Source organism: Bidens hawaiensis, unplaced genomic scaffold, assembly GCF_021521415.1.
Source record: "Bidens hawaiensis isolate Kalapana, Puna unplaced genomic scaffold, B.hawaiensis_p1.1 tig00001016_1, whole genome shotgun sequence".
In the NCBI taxonomy this organism is placed as follows: Eukaryota; Viridiplantae; Streptophyta; class Magnoliopsida; order Asterales; family Asteraceae; genus Bidens; species Bidens hawaiensis.
In genome coordinates this window covers 2,825,017-2,851,202 of record NW_027491059.1, presented here as the reverse complement: position 1 = coordinate 2,851,202, position 26,186 = coordinate 2,825,017, and the positions used below count along the sequence as shown (strand labels likewise).

The 26,186-nt window shown below is 36.9% G+C and overlaps 1 pseudogene; it reads right to left on the bottom strand.

Moving 5' to 3' along the window:
* Positions 1 to 1,797: 1,797 nt before the first annotated feature.
* LOC143551051 (uncharacterized) lies at positions 1,798 to 25,745 on the bottom strand (annotated as a pseudogene).
* Between the last annotated feature and the right edge of the window lie 441 nt (positions 25,746 to 26,186).

The window sequence follows — 26,186 nt, the reverse complement described above, 5'->3', positions numbered from 1 at the left end:
ACTTGTGTACTTGGCAATTTAATGAACTGATGTTATTATGGTCACTTAATAGTGCCACGTGTGTTTGAGCAATCTGTACGTCACACTCGGACGTTTCCGCTTAAGCCAAGGTGTTACAGATTGGTATCAGAGCCGTGGCTATAAGATAGGGCATTAGACGTAGTGCTCTAGTTTAGCTATAGCTTAATTGTTTAAATTGTGTAGGTTGCATGATTAGAAAATTATGTGGGCCTTTATTTGATTGTTTGAACGCACTTACTATTATTGCTATATTGCTTAATTCGTTTACGCCTCATGTACACAAAAGCACACACAAGTCCAAAGCTTAGGCCTAAAAATCAAAATTTTCAAAGGATATACAAACAAGTTTCGTTTGGTTGTTCCGATAATTCTTCTGCATAAAGATGATTCGTCATGGCGGGTATGTTGTAACCGGAAGGGGGACGTGCTTGTTTCCCGAACTCTTGACTCCAAGGTTCATGAAACCTAAGGATAAGCAATGCACATATATCCAATCAGACGCTGGACCCGGTTGCTTACCTGGAGAGTTCGGGAAAGGAATGAAACTTATTAGGCCAAAATGTACCACCCAAACGCCATACGAGTCACCACTTTATGTTTCAACCGTAATCATGTCCTCTTTGTGATAAGGATATTGTTGCATCCCTTAGGATGTCACATAAGTCATGGTGGTTCATGCAACGTGTGACTCAGACCCTCTATGTTTTACAATGTGTTTTAACCGAAAGTCTGTCAAGTCGTTGTGATACACGAATACCCAGCTTTTGGTTCGATTTATATTCAAAATTTCGATTTTGTGTTGGAACATAAGAGTCCATGGTGGTTCATGAAAACTCTAAGTTCCTCACAACACTTATTATATTAATGGTTTTTATATTTTTACAAACTTTACAAAAAGATTTATTTTCTTTATATATATATCATGCACTATTCCGAGTCTCACGATTTTCGTTACCCTTGTTCGCAGAATGGCTTCCCGTAACCTTAAGCGCCGATCATCTGGAGCCTCTAGCCGCAAGATAACTTCTCAGATTACCAAGCACCTGACAGTGGTCCTCCCTAATATCATGACTCAGATGCACCAGAACATCATGGCTAACGTTAACCCTCCTCCTCCTCCCCCGCCTTCAGATCCCGTTGTAACCTACAAGAACTTTACTGATGCCAAACCTACCAAGTTTAATGGAACTCAAGGTGCCACTGCCCTACTTCAGTGGTACAAAAAGATGGAAATAGTGTTTTACCAAATTGAATGTCCTGATGATAAGCGAACCCGATTCGCTACAGGTATGTTAGAGGAAGGCGCACTTACATGGTGGGTCACGGAAAAGACGAACCGCGGTACTGAAGCTGCCATGGCCTTGCCATGGAACAAATTGAAGGATCTCATGACCCAACAGTTTTGCCCTCCAAATGAGCTTATGAATTTGGAGGCTGAGTTTTGGAACCTTAAGCAAGAGGGTGGTGAGCACTCCGCTTACACCTCTCGTTTCAACGAACTTACTATGTTGGTGCCGCATCTTGTTACTCCTACCTCGCGTGCCATCGAGAAGTACATTAGGGGACTACCAAGGCAAATTTCAAGATAGTGTTTTCAGTAGTTTGCCTAAAGAACTTGGCGACGCAATCAACCTAGCCGCAACCTTAACCGATAACCATGTCAAAGCCAGGACTTTGACATTGAAATCATCCAAGAAACCGGCCGATCAACCTGCTGCTGAACCCAAACCCTCATACTCCTCCCAAAACCGCAACAAGAAGCGCAAGAACTATGCGCTAACCCAACAACCTCAAACCCAAGCCAATCCCGCACCACCTCTCAAGAAACCATATAGCGGGCCTCACCCGTTTTGTAGCACCTACCAACATCACCATCCCGCCTATGCCTCTTTCCGACAATGCACCCGTTGCAACCGTTACGGGCATCTTAGCCCCACTTGTCGTGAAACCACCATAGTGGCTCCCCTGCGGGCTGCTCAACCGAATCCCCGACCCGTACCATATGCTCAACCCATCAACCAAACTAGAGATTGCTATAATTGTGGCGACCAGGCCACTTCCGCAACGCGTGTCCACGACTCGCAAACGTGAACACACTTCGGCCGGCTCCCGCTCCGCAATTCCAGCTCCAAGCTTACCAAACCTACCAAGCGATTCAGCCACAAGTTCCTTAATTGTTGGCTAATCAAACTCCACCACCGCTGGCTATTCAAGCACCTGCACCTCAAGAGGGTCAAGTCGCTCAGGTCGTTCAAGCTCCTAAAGATAACCGTGGGCGTGCTTTCATGATGAATGCCCACCAAGCGCAACAAAACGACGATGTGGTGAACGGTACGTTTCTTGTAGATGACCACTTTGCAACCATTTTATTTGATACCGGTGCCGATATGAATTTTGTGTCTTTTAAATTTGAGTCCTTGCTTGCTAAACCTCGGTCTAAACTTAAGAGCTCGTACACTGTTGAAGTAGCGAATGGTAAATCCGTGACAGTCGATTCCGTTATTCGAAGTTGCAAGATGAATCTTAATGGCCACACGTTCTCAATCGACCTCATCCTGATGCAATGGGGAAGTTTTGACATCATAGTAGGCATGGATTGGTTGTCCTCTCACCGTGCTGAAATCGTTTGCTTCGAGAAGATTATTCTTATTCCGATTACCGATGGTTAAACTCTGCGTGTTATTGGTTAAAAGCCCTCTCCTTCGAGCCTTAACCTCATAACTTGCTTTCAAGCCCAAACTTATTTGCGCAAGAAATGTGTAGCATTTGTGGCTCACGTCGTTGAAAAGAAGGAGCAAAAGATTGAAGACATTTCGATTGTTCGTGAGTATCTCGAAGTGTTTCCCGATGACGTTTCTGGTCTTCCTCCCGTTCGAGAAGTTGAATTCCGCATTGATCTCGTGCCTGGTGCAACTCTGATTGCGAAGGCTCCTTACCGTCTTGCACTATCCGAGATGCAAGAATTGTCCACCCAACTCCAAGAACTTTCGGAAAAAGGGTTCATTCGCCTGGTTCATCTCCTTGGGGCGCACCCGTTTTGTTCGTCAAGAAGAAAGATGGTTCCTTCCGTATGTGTATCGACTACCGCGAACTCAACAAGCTTACGGTCAAGAATCGTTACCCATTGCCTCGCATCGACGATTTCTTCGATCAACTTCAAGGAGCTTCTTGCTTCTCCAAGATTGATCTTCGTTTGGGTTATCTTCAACTATGCGTGCATGAAGATGATGTACCCAAGACCGCCTTTCGAACGCGATATGGACATTACGAGTTTCGGGTTATGCCCTTTGGGTTAACCAATGCACCCGCGGTATTTATGGACCTCATGAACCGCGTATGCAAGCCATACTTGGATAAATTCGTGATTGTCTTTATGGATGATATCCTCATATATTCTAAGTCCAAAACCGAGCATACAAAGCACCTTCATTTCATCCTTGATCTCTTGAGGAAGGAACAACTTTATGCGAAGTTCTCAAAGTGTGAATTCTGGTTGAGCGAAATTCCGTTCTTGGGGCACATGGTAAACGAAAAGGGTATTCACGTTGACCCCGCCAAAGTCGAAGCCATCAAGAATTGGAAGACTCCAACCTCTCCTACCGAAGTTCGTTCGTTTCTTGGTCTCGCGGGTTATTATCGTCGCTTCATCCTCAATTTTTCCAAGATCGCTTTGCCCCTAACCGCTTTGACTCACAAGGATAAGCCTTTCGTGTGGGGACCAAAGCAAGATGAAGCATTCCAAACTCTCAAACGTATGCTTTGTGATGCGCTGATCCTTGCTCTCCCCGAGGACAACGAGGACTTTGTTGTCTATTGCGATGCTTCTAACCAAGGCCTCAGTTGTGTCATTATGCAAAGAGGCAAAGTCATCGCCTACGCTTCACGACAACTCAAAGTTCATGAAAGGAATTACACGATGCATGATCTAGAGCTCGGTGCTGTTGTTTTTGTGTTAAAAATTTGGACACATTACTTTTATGGCACAAAATATGTGGTATTCACCCACCATAAGAGTCTTCAACACATCTTCGACCAAAAGGATTTGAACATGCGGCAAAGTCGATGGGCCAAATTACTTAGTGATTACGACTACGAAATTCGCTACCACCCCGGTAAAGCGAATGTTGTAGCCGACGCCCTTAGTCGGAAGACTCATGTGAAATCTATCTTGCTTCATAGTGTCACCGTTCAAACCGATCTCCAACTCCGAATGTTTGAAGCCCAACATGTCTCGGTCACCGAGGGTAATATGCACGACGAAATGTCCTGTGGCGCTGAGCTTCACCTCGAAACTAAGCGTGATGGTTTGTTGTATTACCTTAATCGTTTGTGGGTTCCCAATCGTGATGATCTTCGTACTTTTATCATGGACGAAGCTCATAAGTCACGATATTCTATTCATCCCGGTGCGGATAAGATGTATTTCGACTTACGTTCCGCGTTTTTGGTGGCCTGGTATGAAGAAAGACATTGCATTGTACGTCGCGAAGTGCCTTACTTGCGCTAAAGTTAAGGCCGATCATCAGCGACCATCTGGTTTACTCGTGTAACCGCATATCCCGATTTGGAAATGGGAAGATGTGACCATGGATTTCGTATTCAAACTCCTAACCACTCGAAGCCGCCACGATGGAATTTGGGTTATTGTTGACTGTTTGACTAAGTCCGCGCACTTTATTCCAATCAATGAAAAGTTCTCGATTGATCAGCTCGCTCAAATCTATGTTCAACGTATCGTGTGTCGTCATGGTGTACCCTTGCGTATTATTTCCGACCGTGATAGTCGTTTTACTTCTCACTTTTGGTCATCTTTGCAAACCGTGTTGGGAACTCGTTTGGACCTTAGAACCGCCTATCACCCTCAAACCGATGGGCAATCTGAGCGAACGATTCAAACGCTTGAGGATATGCTTAGGTCTTGTGTTTTGGATTTTGGTGGAAACTGGGATTCTCATCTTCATTTGATTGAGTTCTCCTACAATAACAGTTTCATACGAGCATCGGTATGGCTCCATTCGAAGCACTCTATGGCCGTAAATGTCGTTCTCCGATTTGTTGGAATGAGATTGGTGAAACCCAAATCACCGGTCCCGAACTTGTCCAAAAGAACACCGATCGAATTGCGCAAATTCGATAAAATCTATTAGCCGCTCGTAGTTGTCAAAAGAGCTACGCGGATAATCATCGACGACCTCTCAAGTTCAATGTTGGTGATCATGTTCTTCTCAAGGTATCTCCTTGGAAGGGTGTTGTTCGTTTCGGTAAGAAAGGAAAACTATCTCCTCGATATGTTGGACCTTTTAAAATTCTCGATCGTGTTGGTAGCATGGCCTATACTCTTGAACTCCCACAAGAACTCGCGAATATTCATCCGACGTTTCATGTGTCGAACCTTAAGAAATGTTTAGCCGAGGAAAATCTCCACATACCACTTGACGAAGTGCGCATCGATGAATCTATGCACTTTGTTGAGAAGCCGGGGGAAATCATGGACTGCATGGATAAAGAGACCAAACGTAGCCGTATACCTTTGGTAAAAGTTCGTTGGGAATCTAAATGAGGCGCTGAATTTACTTGGGAATGGGAAGACCAAATGCGAACTAAGTGTCCTCATTTGTTTGATACGGATTCTTTAACCTAATTTCGGGACAAAATTTTCAAAAGTAGGGAATGTTGTGACATTCGTCAATTTTTCGATTCGTATTTGTATTTGTAAACCCGACCCGTTGGGTCGTTTGGTTATTTTGTCATGACTATTAATAAAGAAATCCCAACATTTATGTTCAAACGTTCGTTCATTTATTTCTACGTTCCATTACTTATGAAATCTCGAGGCTAATCGATAACTCGCTTAAACGCGTAAATAATGCAAAACCGAAAACTATATAATCTAATTATAAAGTTTATGGTTAAAAGTGTAAACCTTTAATACTTTTATTAACTTAAAAGAGATGTAATTTCCATTAAAAAGGTTTATTAAACTCTAGGGTGCAAAATGTAACTTTTAAATTTAATTATATTATTATAATAAAACCCATACCCAGCCCTCACCCCCCCTCCTTCACGGTTTTCCGGCCAAAACTCCGGCCGCCAGAATCGGTGCCGGAGGTAGCCCAAATCTTCTTTTGCACGCGTTTTAACGCCGAGTGAATATACCAAAATGATTCTCCGTCAATATTAAGCAACAACCAACTATTTTATTGCGATATAACATCCTTAAATGCGTTAATCAAACCCGTGATTCACGCCGGAAAATCCGGAACCCAAATCAAACGAATTAATGCATAGACGCTACACCCCGTAGTATAAATAGATGCCTAAGCTCATAAACAACTCGTTCACTTCTCTTAATCCCCTCTAATACGCTGATTTTCTGTAATTGGGAGCTTCTTTATTAATTTTTCCGGCAACTGGGTTTCGACCAAATCAACATCATTTAAGATAATTTTTATATACATTCTGTTAGTTTTTATCCAACAAACAAAACCCCTAAAGTAATTTTAACAATCAATGAACAGAAACTGAGAATTGAATTTTTAGGGTTTATGTTCTTGAAATGGAGAAGATGAACCCACTGTTTTGTTTATAAATAATGATTTTCATATGAAACTGATAATGTATGATAGCCCAACTGGTTAGTCTGTGGTGTTTGTAACCAAGAGACCCGGGTCCGAAACCCGGGTCACGCGTCCTCTCATCATTTTTTTGTTAACCTGCTTATATTATTATTATTATCAATTAAAACCTAAAACCTGTTAGTATATATATGTATTCAAAACTGTATTCCAAACGAATATGAAGCTTAGAGCAACTGACTGCACACTGACCTTATAACATCGAGACCCCGGTTAGACACCCTCTTATATATATATATATATATATTTTAATTCAGCTTATTAATAATTACTAAATCATTTTAATCATTTAAAAATCAAAATAAAATTATACAAACCTTTTAAAATTAAATAAAAATTATGTAAATTAACTATAAAATATATCTCACCATTTTACATGTAAAAATCAAGTTTCTCGTTTTCGAAAGTTGTTATTAAAAAATCGCTTAGTAAACGTAACGTAAACTTTAATTTCCTAAACATCGCCTCATTAAAACAATAACTTTATTTTCGACTTATAATCAATGGTTCAAGCTTTTTGAACATATAAACTTCCTTTTCTCACCGTTAAAATACTTAAATCATATTAATAATCGGTTTTTCCGTTAAGACTTAAATAATAATAAAATAATCAAATATATAAAATAATGCAAAATAACATGCAATATCCAATAAAATACAATCCCGTAAGGTTATCGATTGAGTCTTGTTTTTATCTATTTTAGTTGGTATTGATCACACGCTTCGGCTTTCGTGACGTATTCGGTTGTTGCATTCTTCAACGCTTACAAGCCTCGTTTATTACCTTATTCATAAGGTGAGTTTTTCACCACCCCTTTTAATGTTTTATTGTTTTGGGGTAGCATATGTATCCATATAAAAATTCAAGTATTGATTTATTCTATTACAAAACTACAATTCGTATATGGACTAGTGTATTATTTGTATTACTTGCACGATTGGGAAGCCTCATTAAGTATGATTATACGCCCCCCTTTGCACTCCGGTCCATTTGTATCGAGTGGAAAAGGGCCTCATTATCCTAGTACGTTGGTTGTTTACCAATTGGAAAGGACCTTACTTTCGCGATTACCCAAGTACGTTGGTTGTTACCAACTGGAAATGACTTACTTGCTCGTTTATCACTTGTCCATGAGTTGTATGGTTTTTTATGTATGTATTTAAAACTGTGGAAACTCACCGGCTATTTATAGCTGACTTTATTTTATACATATGTTACAGGTACGGTGATTAGATGATGAAGTATGAAGACACTTAGATTGCTTAGGATATTTAATAAATGAATTATTGTTTATCTTTGATTTAAACTTGTATTGTTGACTTTTTAAACTTGTGTACTTGGCAATTTAATGAACTGATGTTATTATGGTCACTTAATAGTGCCACGTGTGTTTGAGCAATCTATACGTCACACTCCGGCGTTTCCACTTAAGCCGAGGTGTTACACCGGTGAACCCCTTAACCACACCACAAAGCCCGGCGATCTGTGTCCATAAACTCCACGCTAGTATAAACAAGCACAGATTCATAGATACAGTGATAATACATATTCAGAAAATTTTTGGGGTGTGTTTCACCAATTCGAAACACCCAAAAACACCTCCAAAAGGACTAGATCCAAGTAAAACCTAACCGTATTTGAACTAAGCAAGAACATGAAGAACATACCCCTTTTAATCTCAAAATAAATCCAAAAACGTACCTTTAAACAGCCGAATCCAGATTTACGAACCTAAGACGAACTTCGAGCATCTTTATTTTCCCCAAATCTTCAAACTTTATTTCCAAACATCGAACTTTATTTCTAAAACTTCAACGGATCTTCAAAAACTTCAAGAAATTAACTTCTCAGTTCGGGTAATCGCGGAATTATAACCTGAATATCAAGAATAAAGTTGAATTAGTTGATATAAACCCGCTCTGATACCAATTGTAGGTCCCGAAACCAGATCCGACAACGAACGGCTTTGTTCTTGATAAGTGCTCGAGACGGGTGCGGTATAAACAAACGATCGAACATAAAATGTAGAGATATGATAAAGGGTAAACGATCTCGGAACTGGTACAAAAGATTCACAATATTAAAACGAACTGATCCCACCCAAGGTGAGCTCCCCTTGGGTGATTATTTACACACAAGAAAACACACACTAATAAGTGACACACAAGTCCTATTTATAGCAAAAGTAGAAGCCTTTTCCCCGCTGAAGTTAAGCGCGGGCCCGAAGCCCTCGTTTCGTGTCCGGACTTCTCGTCGACATTAATTATTATCTTGACCGTGAATTAATAATGGGTTTTGTAATTTGATATCGCAAGTTACAAATATTGGCCTTACAGTGCTCACGAACGGTTCACGAATGCTTCACGAACGAGATTTTATGTTCGTGTTCGTTCATTAAAGAAATGAATGTGTTCACGAACGATTCACGAATGCTTCACGAACGAGATTTTATGTTCGTGTTCGTTCATTAAGGAAATGAATGTGTTCACGAACGATTCACGAACACAAATACAATTGGCCTAGAGATTGAGATCGATGCATTCATCAATGTGAACGATGAGAAAGGAAATGCGAACAATATAAAAACAATGTGAGAATATGATTTCTTATTTTATGTTAGATGTAATAAATTATAGAATATAAAATGTTAGATAAAATAAATAAATGTATAAAAAACTTTCATGAACAGCATATACAAGCGTACATGAATGAGTGCTCGTGAACACATTACCGAACGTTCACGAACATAATTGTACGAACGAGGGCTCTGTTCATGTTCGTACGCTTGTTTAACTAATCGAACAAAATTTCTTGTTCAAATTCGTCATTTATAAAACGAACATAAACGAACTTACAGTTGAACGGTTTCATGAACTGATTGCTGAATATTGGGTTCGTTTACAGCCCTCGAGGGACGGAGGGAGGGAGAGAGAGATTATATGCATTCTTATAAAAGAGAAAAAAATACTTTTGAAATGCATTATACACCTATAAAGGATGGAAAACGTAATTTACTCTTAAAATAATGAGTTGTTATCCCTTACATTTGTCAAAATAAATTATATCTTTTTTCCCAAAAAAAAAAAGTTGAATGTTACTTCCTTAAATTTTTAAAAATTTAAAATAACGTTTGAATATTTTAAATACTTTGAATATTTTTTTTACCGGTAGATGCATTCAAAACAAATGTAGACTTTAACATGGCAAAATCAGATTGAGTGACTTATTCATGTTTTTTTATAATATGTGTAATAACTTTTTATTTGCTAAAATTATGTTGAGTGACTATTCTAAGAAAAATGAGAAACTGTGCTATTTTCTATTATATTAACCCAAACATAACTACATAAAGTTGAATGGCTTATAAAATATAAGTATGAATTTTTGTACTTTCTTTTTGTTTTAATAACTAGTACAATTTCTCGCACATTTTCGCAGAGATCTTAAAATATGTAAGGCTCACTATTTACAACTTGTACATTAGTATTTAATGCGGAAAAATAATCATGCCAAAGCACCGACAAAAGTAAGCAAGTTGAAGTGGCAAATCGAAAATATTTGAAAAGAAAAAAATCATTTTTAAAGATCGTAGGGAAAAAAATAAAGCCTTGAAGCAGCTTCAACGACGTGTATATATGTCTTTTGATGACTCGTACATTATCACCCACAACTCAGTTTTGAACAAAATTACATGAAAACCTAAATGATATAATCACATTTAAATGGTACTTTTAGAACTTTAGAAAACATCATATATCCTAAAAATTTTAATTTTAAGATAAAAAGAAAAAGAAAACTAGAAGATATGAGTGAGACATTTGACATAATCTAGTAGATTAAAGAACCAGCAACAAAAAAAAAAAAAATTGAAAGGTGTGAATGGTAAGGGTGGAGGGGCTATATGTAAGTTGTGACAAGTTTTTAAATATTTTCCAAACAACACCATTTTCCATTTTGATACATTAAGCTTGTATTATACTGTAGCAACCACAAAATTTATAATGCACTAGTTTATAAAAGAACATAATAGTATATATAAAAGTTTATTACTTGATATTCTTTTGTAGCTGGTTTTCTAGTTGAATTAAGATGGAAGCATTGTAGAACTCCAAGTAATCCAAGAACCATAAAATCACACATCATGAGGTTTACATCGATACTAAAAACTGTATAAATAAACTATACGACGGCTCTGTCTGGATAGTAGACCAATTTTCTCGGATCAGATGAAAAGGCTGTTCAAGTGGCAATAGACAGATACCCATCCTCATTTTGCTTCCTTCTTTTATAAGTAACCAAAATAGCAGCACAAACTGCCAATCCAAACATAGCAACACCCCACAAGAAGATATGTACTTTTGATTCTTCATGATTTTTTTTTCACCGTAAGGACAATATAATATATAAGAAAAATGTGCGAGTGCCTCCAGTGGGAAGCTGGAAATAAAAACAGAAAGACAAAATACAACGGGTAAAGACAATAAATGGACACATCAAAGCAACCCGAAAAGCCTCTCAATCCATAATACACGACAACGAAGACGTAGCCCAAAAAGACCAAATCTTCTTCCTTGTGATTTGACCGAAGTTTAATCCATCCAAAGAGACTCGTAATTTCTTCAACTATTAAGTTGGTGGATTAAAAGTGAGAATTAAACACCTTTTGTGCCTTTGCTTAAAAAAAGTTTTTTTTTTTTTTTTTTGGGGGGGAGGGGGGGGGGGGGGGTGGGAATACGGGTCGACTAAAAATGAGTCAGACAAAAAAGTAATAATAATGAAATGATGATAAAATAACATAGTTCATTAAACAATACTTAAAATGAGACTTTGTTACTAGTAAATTTATGTCTAAAATTAGTTGAAAAAGTAGGCCAAAATCTATTTTTAATTTTAAATCTTAAAGTTACTTGTATACTGAAAATGTTGGTGTTTTGACTTATGATCATTAGATGTTAATTTTTGAATTTGAGAAGCTGTAATCCAGAAGACTTCTTAATTTTTTAATCACTTTACTTTAAATAAGCTGTAAAATTAACCGAACCAAGTTGTTAGAAAAATGAATCGAAATCTTACTTGAACTGGTTCATTCAAGCTCAAAGTAGAGTCAGCAACAAGGATATAGAAGAGGCCCATAACTCCAGTGTGGCTCTTTTCACTGCTGTAATTAGACTCCAAAGTTAAAGCTTCACCTTTTGCTATTCTCACAGAACCAGGTTTAGGATAACATGTGGACATTCCTACAATATAACCAGCTTCGTCTCCTGCGCTCTTTCCTTGCCCGTATATAGGCTTAGACGAGCAAATCACCCGTCCATCCTGAATAAAAATTTACATTTTTTTTGTTTCAATATGTATATCTTGATACTTAAGAAGTTAAGAAACAAATGTAGATTAAAAAAATGATATAATTACCTCACCATATAGAGCAGAACCTATCCCACCACTATGCTGGTGAGCAACACCATAAACGAGATCACCGTCAATAGGGAGAATCACTCTTGACCTTGCGGTGCTCGAAAAGTTATTAGTAGCAACTCCGGTGGTAGATTTTTCAATGTCATACTCGATCTGCATGTTAATCATTGAAGTATTAACCAAGATAATGAAAACCTTCAAAATTTTACTAAAAAGGTGTTTAATTTTGCTAACATCTATGACAAACTGATGATGGATATAAACTAAAACAATTTTTTTTTAAAGTGTATAATTTTTACAAGTGTGTATCAAAATAAGGAAAGAATATACAACAAATACTTCAAAAGAGGTAAAGTTTTTACCAACACAAAAAGAAGCTTCAAAATTTCACTAAAAGGTAAACGACTTCACCAAGTTTGTAACTAAAAATAACAATTAAGCTTCAAAATTTTGCTGAAAAGGTGCTATTTTTTTTCTATTTCAAGAAAAACAAATACAAAAAGCTTTAAAATTACGCTAAGAAGTAAGAAGGTGTAATTTTTTATATGTATATGACATAGTTATTTACTATGATCAAAAGACTTCAAATGTATAATAAAATAGATGTACACCTATGATACACTTAGTTAAATAGATAACTTACAAGGCAATCATGGATTCCAGTGTGCTGCCAAGTATCGGTAACATCTAATATAAACACTTTAACAGGAACTATGGAGTCACTCCAATCAACCCACTTAACCGTGTACTTCAAGTAAACATCTCTTTTGACACTTCGAAACCCCATCTTTCACTTTGCATTGTGTACCATCATAGCAACAATATAATCCTCCCACATAACTCGGCTTCAAAGGCTGGCCATATTCGTCCTCCGTCACATTATACAAGTCACATCTACAATCCCAAAACTATAACATATAAACTATATACTAAAAATATGTTACAACATATATATACATCAAATCCAATACCTGCACTCGGTACATCCCATTGCATCTACTGCGCCCGAGTGTCAATTGCATGGATATTAAACAACCATCCTTCTTCATATCCTGCAGGAACCTTTAGCGAATTACCAACTTCAATTCCGTAAGGATCAGGAACATCAGTGGATGTTTTTCGTGTTTCGGATCCTAATCCAAAAAACTGGGGAAGATCATTATGAGCACATATTCCATCATTCCCAGCAATAATGATATCTGATTGGTGGAACCCGAGATTCACATTATACTTCGTACTCTTAGCACCCTTACGATAGTAGTACCTTACCAATACCCAGTGGTGTAGATATGTTTCTTGAAGAGACACAGGGTTCCCTGCTTCATCAACAACTTGGGCATTGAAACTTTTTATAGCAATGTGGCCTTTTGGGAACTTGATGTCATAATAGAATTTGTTTGATACCGAACCTGGATTTTGGGTTATTTTAGGGGATAAATACACCATGGATTTTAAACCATTTTCAAGTGTTACGTGAGCTTCCGAATTGTGAACATATATTGCGAATAAAGCAATAGCTAACGATAAAGCTACGCTTCGGGTAGCGGTGACATCGTTGACACTCGGCCTCAATTGATCTGCAAAAATGGAAAAGAAGAAATACAAATAAAGCAACACAAGATTTTGTATTTGCAAATAGAGTTTGATGTCTAACGTGCTCAATATTCTTTCTTTGGATTTTCATGGAACCAAGAGTGTGGTTTTATTTTATGTTTATATTTCAAAGGGTCATGCTATAGCTACACCTAGGGTGTGCACGGTTCAGTTCGGTTCGGTTAATAACTAATATCAAACTTGGGCTAAAATTTTGCTTAAAAATACATGAATGAATGCTTAAATACATGAAATGAAGGTATATATACATGAAATTGAGATATTAGTACATGAAATGGAGATATAAATGCCTGAAAATGATATTATTAAACTATTAATACATATAATACATGAAATAGAGGGAAAAATGCTTGAAAATATGAAAAAAAAAATGAAGAGTTCGGTGCGGTTTGGTTTATTTTAGTTAATTTGGTCTTCGGTTATTTTGGTTCGGTTTCAGTTTAAAGATTTGGTTATTGCTCACCCCTACAGTACACCACCCCCATCTAATTTCATACTATGAAATGGTCGTCCACAAAACACTCGATGACCATTTTGACAAAAAGTCAAACCTTGAAAATTATTGGTCAGAACGGCCGTTTGGGCACTTGATGCCAAACTTTGAATGCTTTTTATAAAAACAGATGTCTGTGCGCGCTCTATCTAGACAACCATTCGAAACGGTGTGGGATTAGATGTCATACGGTGTGTATATAGTTGACCCATATTTCAAATTTGTATCTTCACAACCTCCCCCTCCCCCCTCCTACCGGATTGACAAACTGCGGTGTAAATAAACAACCAAGACCATGAAATCATGAATGATCAGCAGACCTAATGATTCAATTTTATTATCAGATAATCAATTAAACAAAAGTATTTCACAACTTGTTGAAGTCATAAATGAAGATACAACGCAACGTGCAACAAAGATTCATCTTTACATTTTAAATTCAAGTTTCTTGTTTCACAACGTATTTAAAATAGTTTCAAAACTATGAATCATTGAACATGGATTTCATGATCCTCTTATAATTTTCCGTCACCAACCCACAAAAAAGACCATCTAATAATCAAAATCTCGTTAGTACTAGTGTAATTTTTATCGTTTTTGTTTGAAAATTTTGAGCCCCCATGTTTACATCCAAATTCGCCTCAGATTTCATTCTTAAAACACCCAAGAACTCAATACAATTCAATCTGATGGATCTATCAAAGTAACATAATTAATATCTATAGCTTCTCTAGGGTTTAAGAACCTTTCAAACTATCAAGACTAATTAACATAATATTATTATCAAGAAAATGGGAAAAGATCATACTCAGAAGATAATTAAATGGATGTTAATCACTTAGCTTCACAGCCTGAGCAGTGGCGGACCCAGGATTTTTTGCCAATGGGGTCCCATATTTTCGGTGTTCAAATTTTTCGGGTCGGTCGTTGTTCAGGTCGGGTCGAGGAGAAGAACATAATAAAAAACAATATCATAATAAAACTTTCTTTTCAATCATCACTACCTGAACGGGTCAAAATGGGTCGGGTTGACACATAAACACTTTGTTTTCCCTTTCTTAAACATTTTTGAGATAGAACATAGATCTACCATTTCATAAGCATGTGTTGAAAACCATTAACTTAAACTAGTGAAAAATAAAACTGATATTTTAAAGTGTTTGAATGTTTCTAAAGAAAACCATGCATAAAGTTGAAAACAATGATATATATTTTAGAAGTGTTTGAATGTTTCCAAAGTTATCATTGCAACATTAGCAATCAAATGATTGATTAACACTAAAAATTAACACAAAAAACCAAAAACTGAGCCTTGTAAGACTTGAACCCATGACCTTTCAAAAATAAAACAAGGGACTTTCCATCAGACCACATCAACATTAATAGTATGGGTTCAAAGTATTAAATCTTATGGGGTCCTCAAAAAATTTAATATACCGCTTTTAATAAATTTTTAAAAAACATTGGTGTCCCGGGACCCCGATCCACACTATGTGGGTCCGCCCCTGAGCCTGAGTCCAATCTTTTCGAGATAACAGTAACCAGTAGTTGGATATTAATAAAACCAGTGTCGGCTAAATTAATGATGAAAACAAGAGATCTATTATGGGTACTGGAAAATACGTGTGGGTCAGTTTTTGAATTTATGTGCATGTAATCACGTGTAGCACTTTGATTTAACCTTTATTTAAAGGAAAATTAGAAATAAATAATCTCACCTTTTATGTATTGGCCGATAATAATTTCATCTTTAAAAATTACTAGCAATGGTCCCATTTTTTAACTATTTGTGTCTCATTGGTCCTCCGTTAAAAAATATTTAACGTCGTTATGTTTTTTCCCTAGTTTCAAACCGATGTTTTAGGGCTTTTGATCGGAAGAACGATACGAGACGACCGATGTAAAACTTATCTCGAAATGGTGATCCAAACGACGAAACAATGTTTCAATTCGGGTGCTTGAATTTTCAATTAAAAAAATCAAGCTATTTGAATCACCGTTTCGAAATAAGTTTTACATCAGTCGACTTATATCGTTCTTCCGATCAAAAGCCCTAAAACATTGGTTTGAAACTAGGAAAAAAACATAACGACGTTAAGTATTTTTTAATGGAGGACCAGTGAGACAAAAATAGTTAAAATGTGGGACCATTGCTAGTGATTTTTAAAGGTGGAATTATTATCGGCCAATACACAAAAGGTGAGATTATTTATTTCCAATTTTCCTTATTTAAATAATTATTACTTAAATAATTAGACAAGTTGGATTTTAATAATCATATATTTTTGGCTGGTTTACATTCATTACACAAGTAGTTTATTACTAGTTTACCCGGTTTACATTCACTACACGAGTAGTTTATTAGTAGTTAACTAGTCGCGACTAGTTTAACCTTATAATCTACTCGTCACGACAAAAGGGCTTATGAATTACTCGTGGGCGTTGATTACGAAGCATAAAACTTATTTAGTCGTGACGAGTAAATGATTAGTGAACGTGCTCGTTACGGTTAGTTTAAGGACACGCGGCAAGTTTTAATTGGTTTTGCAAACTACTCGTCACGACTAGTTTATAATACCTATTTTTAGAATTTTTTGCAAATGATACTTAAAACTAAAAATTTGTTTTCTTAAATGTTTATTTTGAGAATTTTCCCATATTTTTTTACCCATGATATTTAATCACCAGCAAGGGGAAAAAAACCTGAAATATTGAGTGGAAACATGAGTGAGATGATAACACAAAACAAAAGAACACAAAAAAGAACGTTGGATTTTTTTGCTTTTTATTTGAAAAGATGAAAAAAATATTTTTGAAAGGTAAAGCATAGATGAACAAAGTCCAAAACTATATTTTAGATACGGGAAAATTCTCAAAATAGCCCATTTTAGAGAGAAGATTCTCAAAATAGCCATTTTTCCTCAAAATAATTTAAGATTTGAATTGGCAAGACGCATTGGGAAAATATAAAAATAATGAGGGGGTAGTCCAAATTTCGAAAGAAAGTATGGTAGGAGCCGGGATTTTGGAAAATAATGAAGGTAAAGTCCAAATTTTTTTGTAATCTTGGAGCAAAAGTCCAAATTTTTCCAAAACTTTTTCTTTCAAAAAACGAGACAGTTTTTTTATGTTTCCTATCTTTTCCGTCCATATTTTCAAATTCTTGAAAAAATATAATTTTTATAATTATACCCCTGAACCACCACCACCTTGAACCACCCCCATCACCGACGCTGTCGGCCCCACCCCATCACCACTACCGTCCATATTTTTTAGACTTCTTCTCTCTAAAAAGAGCTATTTTGAAAATTTTCTCATCAAATATTTGTTGTGAGACAAGATTGAGACCGGTAAATTAATATGCCAACGACCAATAAACAGTTATTTTATTGTCATAAATGGAAGCATTTTAAAGTCTAAATAAAACACGTCAATATATCGTTGTGTGGGGTCAAGGAATTTACGACGAGTTGATTAAACAATCGCTAAAGTTTTTTTTTTTTATCAAAATGGATGTTGGGAAAAAAATATTTATCATGAGTGATTTTAAAAGTATTTATTAAAATGGTTTTTTTTTTCTTTTTCAAGACCTAACTTTAATCAGTTTTTAATATATTACTTTTTTATATATTGAGTTGTATATACGTGTCTTTGTTATTATATCTGTAGATGAAGCTATCTATATTTTAATTAATTTTAGCCAAATTATCAAGGTCTACAGCTTCATTTCCGTCACCATCAAGCTTCCGGCCGGCCACCATCATCATCGTGCATCACTTCCATCGCCGTCACTCGTGAGATGGTGATATTTCAGACCGCCGTAACGTCGCAGAGAGAGAGATGGTGTAGGTCGATTTATTGGTTTTAGATCTCGTTTTACCGGCGTTTTTGGCCTATTATGGGGTTTACGTTTTCCGGCGAACAAAGAGGGTCGGCGACGGTTTGGAAATGGTGAAACCCGCCCCCCAAACAGAAGGTTTGGTGGTAGAGGTCGATCTTGTGTCCATCTTCAATAATATTCTTGCCATCGGAAATGGTGGTCGGCGAGGGGCTGTAGCCGGACATTTTGGCCGGTATGGTCGGATAATCAGAGATGGTGGGGAGAAAGAATGTACACGGGAATCTTTTTATAATTAAAATCTAATAAATAAATAAATAAATAAACTCATTTTAATAAATACTTTCAAAATCACCTATATTGATAAATAGTTTTTCCCCACCACCCATTTTGGTAAAAAACTCCTATACACCATTTTAGGTCATTTGAGGTCATTGCGATATTAATAAAACCAGTGTCGGCAAAATTAATGATGAAAACAAGAGATCTGTTATGGGTACTGGAAAATATGTGTGGGTCAGTTTTTGAATTTATGTGCATGTAATTACGTGTAGCACTTTGATTTAACCTTTATTTAAATAATTAGACAAATTAGATTTTAATAATTATATATTTTTGTAATTGGCCGATAATAATCCCATGTTTGAAAATAGTTGTCGCTAGTTCCCCCTTTCATACTAATTGTTTTTATTGAACCTTCGTTAAAAAAAGCATAACTCCATTAAGTTTTTTTTTTTTTCAAATTTCAAACTGATGTTTTAGGGCTTTTGATCAGAAAGCTGATACGACTCGATTGATATAAAAGTTATCTCGAAATGGTACTTCAAACGACGAAACAATGCTTCAATTGGGTGTTTAGACTTTCAAATAACAAAAATCAAGAGGACATTTTTACATCAATTAATTCGTAACATCTTTCTGATCAAAATCCCTAAACAACAGTTTGAAATTCAAAAACAACTTAATAGAGTGAAGTTTTTTTTAACAGATATCCAATAGAAACAATTAATGTGAAAAGTGGGACCCGTGCTATTTACAAATATGATATTAATATCTGTCAACTGCAAAAAGGCGGTATCAATAACATAACATATGTATTTATATACACACTATATTTGTATTATGTAATGTCCATCCCAAATGGGAATGTCCTTGTTTTATTTAAACAACAAAAGTTAAGTGAATTACACGTCAGTGTGGTTTGTTCAAATTTCACATTTTCTTGATCTTACGTATGAGAAATTACAAGATTCTTATCGAGTTGTTATCTGGACAGCCGTTCGAAATGGTGGGATTAGACACCATTCGGCGTATGAGTTGTTACCACAGTTGTATAACTGGCTAGGTGCTAGTAGAGAGGTAGGGTAGGGATTAGCGATTAATCGGAATTTATCATATTGGAATTTTTATATGAAGTTTTAAAAATCTATCTATTCTAATAAAAAAACTACTAATTCTTGCCACTTGTCAATCCCATATCCCTCACCTTTTTTTTTCAACAAATTTCAATATATGGTCCTTATCTTTTAAGTCATTTCAATATATGAATCAAAGTTTATTTTTATTAAACGTAAATCATAACCGATTCATTCATGAACACTAGCAAAAGTGCCCGCGCGTTGCTGCAGGTATGCGCAAGTTATCTTCTCGTATTGCTTTGTAGCGTTTGGTGGGGTGTGTAATGGTTTGTCAGTATGAGCGCACCAATGTATGTGGATATGGTTTGTTGGATTTTTTTAGGGGGGGGGGGTGGTGGGGAGAGGGGGTGTGGGCGCAAAAATTATTGCGTATGCATATATACTGTATACATCATGTTTTGTGAAATATTTGTTAATAAATTAGGTATATGGGTTACCTTCAAGTAACCAAAACGACATACCTGACGTTGCCTGTCGCGGTCTACTCAAACAATTGATTTTAAATACTTAAATACCTATACTAGTACGGGTAAGTAAGGTCGTCTGCACAGGAACTCAAGGAAAGTGCTAATTTAATATTACTAAAATAATTAATTAACTAAAGTCGGACAGACGATGTGCAAGCAGTTTTGGAATAAGATTAATTAAAACTAAATGATTACTTAAAAAGATTTTGTAAACAATATTAATTAAAGATATTCATTCTAGGTTTGGGTAATGTGACATCTAACTTAATCACAGATTCAACTGACTTGATTGCGTAGTAATTGCTAGACCTATTAGTTTGATTGTGATGACAAACGATACCTTAACCGAATTATTGACACAATTGAACTTAGTCTATCAAATTACCAATTTATGTTATGAAAACCAATTAATTTGCAATAACCGATGATTATTAGTTCAATGACACAAGAGCTAACCCTAAGTGTTGATGAACACAACCAAACAAGTGATGCAACAATTAATAATCAATGACATAAATTGTTTAAACAATCAAAGCAATAAACAAGCAAGATCAAAGCATAAACTCAATCCAACTCTTAATCTTTAAGCATATTGAATCTGATCAGAAGTTAAGATACACAAACCCTAGCCTAGAATGAACACGGGAACTTAGCTGAGCATCGACATATTGACTAAAATACATATCTTGATGAACATGCGATCAATGATGGAACCGGAAGCTTCGGGATGGTGGAAAATCACCCTAGGACACCTCTTTTGCCTCTGGAATTAGTGGTATGACGAATGGGGGTTTAAATGGGTTTATATAATGATTAACCCTAATTTTTTTCGGTTTTTTATGTCGATTCGCGTCGCGCGAAGCTATTTTCACCCTTTCTTCGTATTGCACGAAGTTAACTAACCTCATATTCAAATTTGTCTCGTTGAGAAACCCGAAATTCATATATTATGGATTCCGTAACTCATTTTCTAGGCCGAGATATGCCCGTTTTACTAAAAGACACTTTCCTGGTAACCCGTCTTGCTCAGTTTTCGCTTCGGCTTATGGTTTCTCAACCAATCCTTTCCCGAATCCTTCTTAACCATCCATATATGTTTCCCATGCTTCCATCTTCTCGAGGCTTGCTTAATCTTCATCTGGATGGCTCTGAATTAGCTCGTTTAAGCTCCTTAACTTCCAATGTCCTGAAAACACATAACAATTCTTGAAGTACCAATGTTCATTCATTTATTTACCTAAATACAAATAATTAATATATAATAATAACAACTAACTTTTACCTAACCATCACATCCCCACACTTATCCTTTTTCTTCCCGAAAAAGACTTTGCAATAGAATCAGAATAAGAGATAATTTTTACAAAATGCTTTTCGATTATCTTAATTAAGCACAAAGAACACAAAAACTGTGATTGTCATTATTGTTGTCCACTTAAACCCATGCCTCAATACTTACTGGGAAAAATAACGTGTGACAGTTTTATTAATTCATATGATTAAAATGGAACCCACACCTTAAAGCCCTGAAGGCGCCTTACCATGCTTCATTATAGTTTTACCGAACCAGACCACCCCAACTTGAGTTAAACCTTAAAATTAGACGATCAAAATTTTGCACATTTGTACAATTTTTAAGCACATATGTAACAGCTAAGACAATCATGGATATTTTTATCGAACCAAAACCTAAACTTAAGCATCAAAGTCTACCTGAATGGCCATTAGATACGATTAAGGTGCAATTAAGTAACTAACTAGCAAATAGTCCCCACTACATGACATACCCCCATTATCAAGAAATACCCCAAAGTCCATCACCATATGTGAGTAGGCACGAATTCATCTGTAGGGCCTACATATGACGTGTCTCGTGTGGTCTGTTTCCTAATGGTAATGAGACGCGAGCACGAGGACCCCATATGACTAATAGCGTGTATGATCAAGTCAGTAGTGAATTTGTAATTTTTAAAGCACGTAGTGATCAAATTTAATGACTTATGATTTGGCAGATAAACTGCGGGTTTGCTCTTTTTAAGCTTTTTAATATACATAATTCCACTTAGGAATTATGCATACCTAGATGATAAACCGCTTACAGACCTATGGTCTCCAAACCCCTAAGCATCCCATCAATACATGATTTAAGTGTAACACCCCGGCTTAAGCAGAAACGCCCAAGTGTGACGTACAGATTGTTCAAATACACGTGGCACTATTAAGTGACTATAATATAATTAATTCATTAAAGCACAAGTACACAAGTTTTCAAAATAAGCAAATACATCCAAAACAAAGTAAACAACTAAAACAACTCCTTTATTTCATTAATATCCTAATACTAGCGTCTTCGAAACTTCAGCCTCTAACAATGGTACTTGTACTTGTTGTAACATTTCGGATTTTCTAAACCCGTATTCGTTTACGTTTAAACCCGACCGGGAATATTTTTAGATCTTTAATATTAATCAAAATCAAATATTTATAAATATTTAAGTTTCTAATATTCACTTTAGGGCCTTCATACTTTAAATGATGTCCAATTCTTAATTTATGCACAAAAGATTCATTATTTATCCAATTCTCAAACTACAAGGACTAAAAGCGTCAAAAATCAAATTTCTTCCATTTTGGCCGGAGCACCACATGATGGGGTGACCTTCCCCCACCGTGCGGCGCTATGAACCACCTACACTGTCACACCCCAACATAAGATGGAAAATGTCGGGGCGTGATCCGATTGCTCACAGCTCGAAGATACTATCATATATAAAATGTGACAATATCTAATTAATTATTTTATTGAAAGAATAAAAACCATATACAAGTATAGCAAACAATATAAGTACATGAATGTAAAGTCAAATAATATTTTCTTGTTTATATCCTAAAGTCTTGTGTATATATCCAACTTTAGTCTTCAATACAAGCAACCTGCATATGCGTAGAAGAGTTTTGTCAACAAACATGTTGAGTGAGTTTATTACCAATTTTTGACACCAAAAATAATGTTAATATAATAAATAAGAAAAATAAGCAAAACATAATAAATGCGGTAATGAAATCAAACAATGAGCAAATAAGTTGTCGATTACACCATTGCCAAGCGAATCGGGCGCCGGTAAATCAACCATGAGCAGATAATAATAAGACTCTTACCAAGCGAATCGGGCGGTGGTCAATAATATGAGAACCCTCTCCAAGGGTGTAAGGCCCCCGAACCGGGAACCCTACTTTCGTGCTGGTTGGATTTACTCTTTCACATAATTCGTAAAATCAGAGTTAAATTAAAACATTTCGCGGAAATAAAAGTCAACCATTGATACATAACATAAACTTCTTGTCTTAAACAAAAATAACATAAGTCTTAAACATAAAACATAAATGACACGGGTGTCTTCTTCATAACGATGACAGTCTTCCTCTTATTGCCACATATCCTCATCAAGCAACTTGCCTCATTCTACTTGCCTGCGTGCATACTAAAAGTCAGCTACGCTGAGTGAGTTCTAGTTAATTAACATACACTGCACTCACTTACTTACTAATATGCGTCCGAAGATACGTATTGATACTTACCTGTTCCTCTATTAATTAAACATACATTCATACTTCTTGCTAACTAGATACCTCGGATACTATAATGATCCGATCCTCACATACCTTGGATATTATAAGGGTCCAGACCCCACATACCTCGGATACTATAAAGATCCAGTCCTCACATACCTTGGATATTATAAGGGTCTAGACCTCCGCCTGTTCCTTCTCCGGCCACTCACGTCTCTCCCACCTCCGCCTGTTCCTTCTCTAGCCACTCGTATTCAACCCACAAAAGACATGGGAGGATCGGTCTTCCTCTCTTCGCTTCGCATCGCACCAGTTCGCGTGGCCGGATTTGCACCGGGGTTTTGCATAAGGATTTTCGCATAGAGTTTTTCGCATAAGGGTTTTGCATATGTCTTCGCATCGGGTTTCGCATATGACGTCATGCGATGCGAACTTCACAAATCGCATGTACTCCAATCGCATAAGATGCGATTTGTTTGTTCTTGGATCTGGGTCGTTCACCGGTTCCGGTTTAACTTTGTCACAGGGGTTCGGGTCTGGTGGGTTTTGAAGTTTGGGTCCATATCGGGCCCCATGTATGTTTTCCGTTCATCGGAGACGAGTTCCACCTTCACCGAAATTTGGATTCAGTTTCAATCTGGGTTTCATACACTAGTTTATATTCATGTCCACTTGTGTATATGTATACTCACATCTTTGTATATATATATTTGTATATTTATATATCTATATCATGTTTGCTTGTTTAACCATGACCGATTTCTCACTCGGTATGGTCGGTGTTTGTTTATATGATTCGTTTGGATCTCGTCTAAGACGGGTTCGTTTATGCCGGTTGGGTTCGGCTCGTGTATTCATTTCGTTAATAGATCTAAGATGGAAACGAGATGAGAAAAGGAAACGAATATTAATTATAAACGTACCTTAAATATCGGATCTTGAAATAATGGAAATATGGACTGTGTATACAGGAGGTTCGTGTGTGTATGGGAGTGTGTGCCAATAATTGGAAGATGATGGTGGAATGATAAGGATGAAATTTCTAGGGTTTAGGAGTTTAAATAGGCAAAGCCTAAAGGTTTTTAGGCCCAAATCACTCTTAAGTCCAATAACTTTCTATTAATTTTATCCGTACTCTACATATTATTTAATTAATTTAACGACATCTTACGACACGATGATTAAAATAAGCTCGTAATGCTTTATTTATTATTTATTGGAACTAGGGCGTTACAAGTCTCTCCCCCCCTTAAAAAGGTTTCGTCCCCAAAACCTATCTATTGCATAAACAATTGCGGGTAGAACTTACGCATCACCTCCTCTGGTTCCCATGTCGCGTCAGATCCTTTACGATGTTTCCAAATCACCTTAACTAACGGGATAACCTTTTGACGAAGTTGTTTATCTTTACGGTCAACGATTTTGACTGGCTGCTCGATATAATTCAATCGCTCATCCACCTCTATGTCCATTAACGGTACGCGAGACTTGCCGTCTGCAAGACACTTCCTTAAGTGAGAAACGTGAAAGGTAGAGTGAATTCCTTCCAGTTCTACAGGTAGATCGAACTTATAGGTCACCTCCTCTACGCGAGCTACGATCTTGAACGGTCCAACATACCTTGGACTCACTTTCTTCTCTTTCTAAAATGAGTGATACCTTTCCACGACGAGACCTTAAGCATCACGTTGTCGCCAACGTTAAACTCGATCGGTCGTCGCCGTTTATCGGCATGAGACACAATCTCGCTAACATTTTTGACGAGATTGCCTCTCGTATAGACAGAAAGTGATTACTCTAGGTCAAACGGTCCACAATCACCCACATGGTATCATGATTCTTAGCTGTACGCGATAGCTTAGTTATGAAATCCATGGTGATGTGTTCCCGTCTCCACATCGAATCCTCCTAAGATCACTACAAAAGAGTAACAGGGACTCACGTCCCCCAAATTCTACCTTACCATTCTTAACCATTCTTATTACCCTATCAGAGGTAGCAATAGCTGTTTTTACCATAAAAGTTTCAGACACACGACAACACGCCATCTTAGCTAACTTATAGAATGCTACATCTATGAAACTCCTATTTGCACCTGAATCGAATAAAACAGAAGCAGAAATACCATTCACTAGGAATGTTCCTGTCACTTCATCGGGAATCTGCTGGGCTTGATCCTGAGTCAGCATGTAAGCCTTAGTTCTCGGCCTATTCTTCTCAGCATCCCCTTTCCCACTTCCTCCAGCTTCACCCTCAGTGCATTCTCGAGCCATATGACATGTTTTCCCACATTTGTAACATGTGGGTTTGGCGTTACATTCATGAGCATAATGTCCACCTTCCCGCACTTAAAGCAGACATTTGACCCAAGTCTGCACTCTCCTCCATGAGGCTTCCCGCATTTATGACACACATCGTAAAGCACTCAACGTACATTCACCACCATGAATTTTCCCGCAAGTCTTGCACTGTCTTCTTTCCCATACCTTATGTTCCTTGTCTCTTGGGTTCCACAACTGAGTACCGTGCCTTTTTCCATGATTATCCCACTTCTTATCTTTCTTCACTTCCACCACAACGTCGTCCACCGCCAAGTCATCATAAACCATTTCTGCCAGTTCGACTGCAGAATCAATAGTAGCAGGTCTATTTGCCTTGACCAGTGTGTGGACATTTTGTGGAAGTCCTCTGATATAACACTTGATTCTCTTAGC